Source organism: Metopolophium dirhodum, chromosome 1 (assembly GCF_019925205.1).
Source record: "Metopolophium dirhodum isolate CAU chromosome 1, ASM1992520v1, whole genome shotgun sequence".
In the NCBI taxonomy this organism is placed as follows: domain Eukaryota; kingdom Metazoa; phylum Arthropoda; class Insecta; order Hemiptera; family Aphididae; genus Metopolophium; species Metopolophium dirhodum.
The window spans coordinates 106,691,487-106,698,122 of record NC_083560.1 but is presented as its reverse complement, the minus strand read 5'-3'; the positions used below and the strand labels follow the sequence as shown (position 1 = coordinate 106,698,122).

The following is a 6,636-nucleotide window of genomic DNA, read 5'->3' as shown; positions in this document are numbered from 1 at the left end:
AAGCTAAAAAACGTAGAGTAGGTCGTATAGTATGCATATGACTATTGACTATAAAAAAGAATAATTTTCGTTAATTTTTGACTTTACTCACTGGGTTTAACAAGTCTGATGAAAACTGTTTACAATAGGAATGTTAACGAACACTTAAAAAATTTTTAACAAGCAAAGTTATTAAAACTAATTTATACAGTTTTTCTAAAATACCAACATTTTCACAACTTAAATCTTTAAATATAGAATGATTGTATTAGTATATATCTGTGGATACTAATGATACTTCCCTAATCCCTATCACACAATGTAACAAAACGGATGTCAAAATGTACGGCAGACGGCCTGAGTCGGGCACTCGGGCAGTCCCAGAGTACGCTACTTACTGTTCGGGGACCATTTTATTTAAAGTTGTAATGCATATAAATGCAGTGGCGTATTTAGGCCGGGGCCTCCAAGGTATGTCCAAGTTGGGTGGGCACAGGACATTTATATCATTACATAAAAAAGTCAAAATATTTTCAAAATTGTATGGTGTATAGCAAATGCTAATATAAACATTCAGTGAAATTTTCAAATATCTACAGTCGTTCGTTTTTTAATTACAATAAAATAAGAAAATTGTTACATGAGAAATCAAGTGAATATCAAATGTTGTAAAAATATAAATTTCAGACGCTCATAAAAATGTAATTTAAGTTTCTTTTAGACATTTTTTTTTTTGATAAAGGTAGACAAACTTATGAAGAATCTTGTATTATATTTTCAAATCTTAGAAATTCATAAAAAGTTTTCTTTTTAAATCTAAACACAAAATAATTTGAAAATTTTCGTCATTTTTACGTATTTGTCAATATTTGAACTTTAAATGCTTATAAAAAAAAATTGTCACTGGATTTTTAATTTTTTTCATCTGCCTTTAAAACAGTAATCAGCTAGGAACCTTCTATTAAATTTTCAAGCTTTTTTAACCAACAAATAAAATTTTATTGATAATAATAGAAAATAAAAACTTAAAAAAATGGTAACTGAAAATGTCCGTAAACAGCTCAAAATAAGTCAAAATATTTGGAAAACGTTATGATGTATAGAAAATGCTAATATTAACATTCAGTCAAAATTGCATGTCCCTACACGGTCATTTGTTGTAGAGTTACACCAAGAACAATATCGATTTTTTCGAAAACAGATTTTGCGTAAAAATTCCCGTTTTTTCTTAATTTTTTCTTTGTTTTTCATGGTGCTTTTGAAAATTACTAGGTAATTTTTACTTTTGACCTCAAAGTACCAACTAGATTCACTTTCCTATCAGAAAAGTTACTATTGAAGAAAATCCAAGCATTTTTACTGTCCTAAAAGGTAATAACAGACAAAAAAAAAAAATAAAAATAAAAAATAAAAAAAAAACACATCATTATAACATCAATACGTTCATCGCTTCGCTCAGAATCTTAAAATCAAGTACCTAGTGCTAAGAACGAAGATGACCTAAAAAAAATTATGGTTTATATTAAATTTTGGTTTTAGGGGACTTTTGTAACAACTAAATTACAGTGAATATTATAAGGGGAGCGTGGGGGCTTTTCCATTCACGTGTTATTTTACACTTTGGTTTTGTAGGACTCTAGCCCCTGTAACTATCCAATCCTAGTTACGCCCATGGTGAACTGTGCTAAATGTATGTCCCCCTTAAATTCCCATCAAGAGCGACATTTGTTTGTTTAATATGTTTATGTTTTACCTTGTAACTATTAATAACATAATTTAAATTTGTTAAATTAATTTCAGAACCTATGACAGTCAAAACAGTGAGTGAAGTCCATCAAAACGATTGCGAAGGTTCTATATAAGTTACAGATTTAAGGCCCTACACCTTATACTTAATAGCCATTGCAATTGTTACGAGCAACGGTGAAACTATACGTTTTGATATCAACATCAAAACATTAAGTGGACAGTGGACCAATATTAAAATGACTATCAAATTGTAATAAAGTATACATCATATTATTATTATTTTAACTACTGTTTTAACCTTCTGTTTGTCAGAATCTTACTATTTTTACTATTATTATTAGTATTATATGTAAGTACTTAAAAAAATATTAGGCTTCATTTAGGGAAATGTTATAATTAGGGCCCGGATGTTGATGACTTTCGCATCTTTTGGGACATTAAAATTAGTTTCAATAACATACAAATCTATACAACTAAATTTTATTTTGCAGTTTTCGCGTTTTATTCATTCTTAAAACATCTGTGTGGCTTTCAGGGTAATTTTTTGAAGTTTAAGGGCATTTTTTATTGTTTTGTCATTATTATATTATTTTCCACAAATTTGTAGCGTAGATATGTTTATAAGTTGTAATTTTTAATATAAAATCAATAAATAATTGTATTAACTTCAATAGCTTGATGAACGTTTTTAAAGTATTTAGGTCATTAACATATTATACAAAACTGTAGAGCATTTTTATAGGTTTTTAGGGCATCAACATCCGGGACCTAGTTATGATTAACTATTTAAATTTCGTACATATCATTATTTCAATATTGATAATTTAATGTATATTATATTGTATTGTATTCTAATTATATTAATATTATAACGTTCATTAAACGTTGCATTTTTATATTATTAATTATTCATTTTTTACTAAGACTTTTATATTGTCGTATACGCTGTTCGCTAATGACGTAGATTAATAAACAAACACAGTTAAAATATTATAACACTTTATTACTGTTTTGTTTTACAGTGACCGTATCAAGCGATCACTGCTGAAAACCAATTTTTACCAACTCCTATCTCATATATATATATATATATATATATATATATATTATAGCTTAACCTAGTGTCTATGTTACTACATCTTGTTATTAGTCTACTAACACTTACTGGCTCTAAGACTTAATATTATATTTTGTTACATATATATTACATAATGTTTTCTTAATCTAGTTAATAGTTTTAGTAATAAAGGGGCATGTTTTAAGGAGTAATATTTAGGCAATTCATATGACATCTTCACCTGGGCTATAACAATGTGTGAGAAACTCAGAAGCACGTGCAGGCACATATCAAATAATTGCGGACAAATGAAATATATTTTCGGTCGCATAAGTGCATAATTATAGAAACTACTAAAAACAATAGTAAATGAAACAAACCTCCTGAAGTTCGAAAAAATTATGGAATTATTGTAGACCAGACCATTTAGGAATCACTTTTAGATTCTGAGCGAAGCCATGAATGTATTGATTTTACAATGATGTGTGTTTTTTTTTTATTTTTTTTTTTTATTTTTGTGTCTGTCATCACCTTTTAGGACAGTAAAAGTGCTTGGATTTTCTTCAATAGTAACTTTTCTGATAGGAAAGTGAATCTAGTTGGTACTGTGGGGGGTCAAAAGTAAAAATTTCCCAGTAGTTTTCACAATCGACGTGAAAAAAAAAAGAAAAATGAAGGAAAAACGGGAATTTTTACGCAAAATCTGTTTTCGAAAAAATCGATTTTGGTTTTTGGTGTAACTCTAAAACAAATGACCGTGAGGACATGAAATTTTGACTGAATGTTTATATTAGCATTTTCTATAAACCATACAATTTACAAAATATTTTGACGCTGTTAACGGCCATTGTCGGTTTTCAATTTTTTTAGTTTTTTTTTCTATAAACATCAATAAAATTTTATCTGTTGAGTAAAAAAGCTTGAAAATTTAATAGAAGGCTCCTAGGTTATTGTTTCAAAGGCAGATGAAAAAAAATTAAAAATCCATTATCACAGTTTTTATTTATAAGCATTTAAAGTTCAAATTTTGACAAAATACGGAAAAATCACGAAAAATAGCAAATTATTTTGAGTTGAGAATTCATAAAAGTTTTTCTTTTTAAATCTAAGATTTGAAAATGTAATATAAGATTACTCATAAGTTTGTCTACCTTTATCAAAAAAAAAATGTCTAGAAGAAACTTAAATTAAATTTTTATGAGCGTCTGAAATTTATATTTTTACAACATTTGATATTTACTCGATTTCTCATGTACAATTTTCTTATTTTATTGTAATTGAAAAACGAATGACTGTAGATACTTGAAAATTTTACTGAATGTTTATATTAGCATTTTCTATACACCATAAAATGTTGAAAATATTTTGACTCTTTTTGAGCTGTTTACAGACATTGTCAGTTTTCAATTTTTTTAGTTTTTTTTTTCTATAAATATCAGTAAATTTTTATTTGTTGGGTAAAAAAGCGTGAAAATTTAATATAAGGCTCCTGATATATCGTTCTAAAAGCAGTTGAAAAAAATTAAAAATCCTTAGTCACAGTTTTTTTTATAAGCATTTAAAGTTCAAATTTTGACAACATTTATCAAATTTATAATTTAATAATAAATTACTTTGTAGTTAAAAATGTATAAAATGTTTAACTTTTATGGCTAAGGATTAAAAATTTAAAACAAGGCTTCATGTAAATAGGTTATATATAAATTACTTTATTCACAATAATATCATCAAATATACTTGGTAAAATCATAGGCTGACTGACCGTTTTCGCTCAGAATCGTTTTTCTTATACAATGATATTATATCATTGAATTCAAATTTAACACCATCCATTACAGTGACCCACTTGTAACCTACTGTACAGCAGATCGACAAACAACTGCGAATCAGGTAAGGCATATAATATAATATTTTATGTTGATTGCAGTTAATACATTCTATGTGCTTTTTTCCATAAAATTATATTGTACGGTGTATTGTATTTGATGTAATTTTCGAATATACGATCCCGAGAGCCCTCCGAACACCTGGAGGAAGGTAATAGCGTAATTTTAGTACTCTAACATTTTAATATTTTAATATAACTATCGACAGGAGTCGTATTTCTATTTTATCTCATTTCTACGTTATTACAAAGTACATACAGTATAGCAAATTTACGTTCAGCAGAACTAATTTCGTGTTGTTAACTTTAATATGTTTTACCTACTTTTGCATACAACATAATATGATTGAGATCATTATTCAATTACATTAATATTTAATTGCAATTTACAAGAACATCACACTATATTACAGTATAATAAATCTCTTGTTATGTGATTAATGCATTGCTTATGATTCATGATATTAATTAAAATGGATACTAAAAAAGTGTATTGGACTGTTAAAAATATTGTTATTTATAAAAGTTTATTGTTAAGATTTAAATACGCGCTATAAGATTTTGTACACATATTTGTAATTTAGAGGACATACAGAGGAGACTGATGATAATAACATAAGCATTTGATGACAGCGGAACGGACGCGGATCATTCGAATACGAAACAATTGTAATAACATTAATAATAATAATATACAAAAATACTTCAAATAACAACAATACAGACGTGCATAACTAAATATTGGTGAACAAAATAACAATTGTGATATTTGTAATTTAATTTTAGATTCTGAGCGAAGCGATGAATGTATTGATTTTACAATGATGTGTGTTTTTTTTAAATTTTTTAAATTTTTTAATTTATTTTTGTGTCTGTCATCACCTTTTAGGACAGTAAAAGTGTTTGGATTTTCTTCAACAGTAACTTTTCTGATAGGAAAGTGAATCTAGTTGGTACTTTGGGGGGTCAAAAGTAAAAATTTCACAGTAGTTTTCAAAAGCAACGTGAAAAACAAAAGAAAAATGAAGGAAAAACGGGAATTTTTACGCAAAATCTGTTTTCGAAAAAATCGATTTTGGTTTTTGGTGTAACTCTACAACAAATGACCGTAGGGACATGCAATTTTGACTGAATGTTTATATTAGCATTTTCTATACATCATAACGTTTTCCAAATATTTTGACTTATTTTGAGCTGTTTACGGACATTTTCAGTTACCATTTTTTTTAGGTTTTTTTTTCTATAAATATCAATAAAATTTTATTTGTTGGTTAAAAAAGCTTGAAAATTTAATAGAAGGTTCCTAGGTTACTGTTTTGAAGGCAGATGAAAAAAATTAAAAATCCATACCCACAATTTTTTTTTATAAGCATTTAAAGTTCAAATATTGACAAAATACGTAAAAATGACGACAATTTTCAAATTATTTTGAGTTAGAAATTCATAAAAAGTTTTCTTTTTAAATCTAAGATTTAAAAATATAATACAAGATTCCTCATAAGTTTGTCTACCTGTATCATAAAATGTTTATATTAGCATTTTCTATACACCATAAAATTTTGAAAATATTTTGACTCTTTTTGAGCTGTTTACGGACATTGTTAGTTATCAATTTTTTTAGTTTTTTTTTCTATAAATATCAATAAAATTTTATCTGTTGAGTAAAAAAGCTTGAAAATTTAATAGAAGGCTCCTAGGTTATTGTTTCAAAGGCAGATGAAAAAAATTAAAAATCCTTAGTCACAGTTTTTATTTATAAGCATTTAAAGTTCAAATTTTGACAACATTTATCAAATTTATAATTTAATAATTATTTTGTAGTTAAAAATGTATAAAATGTTTAACTTTTATGGCTAAGGATTAAAAATTTAAAACAAGGCTTCACGTAAATAGGTTATATATAAATTACTTTTTTCACAATAATATCATAAAATATACTTCGTAATATCATAGGCTGACTGACCGT

The 6,636-nt window shown here is 26.6% G+C and overlaps 1 long non-coding RNA gene across 1 annotated transcript in view; it reads left to right on the top strand.

Annotated features, from left to right (window-relative positions):
* LOC132936825 (uncharacterized) overlaps positions 1-2,724 on the top strand; it is a 31,427-nt gene extending 28,703 nt beyond the window's left edge. Inside the window, exon 5 of the long non-coding RNA XR_009663544.1 lies at positions 1,780-2,724. This is a non-coding gene — a long non-coding RNA (uncharacterized LOC132936825). The remainder of the gene's footprint in view (positions 1-1,779) is intronic.
* The last annotated feature ends 3,912 nt before the right edge of the window (positions 2,725-6,636 follow it).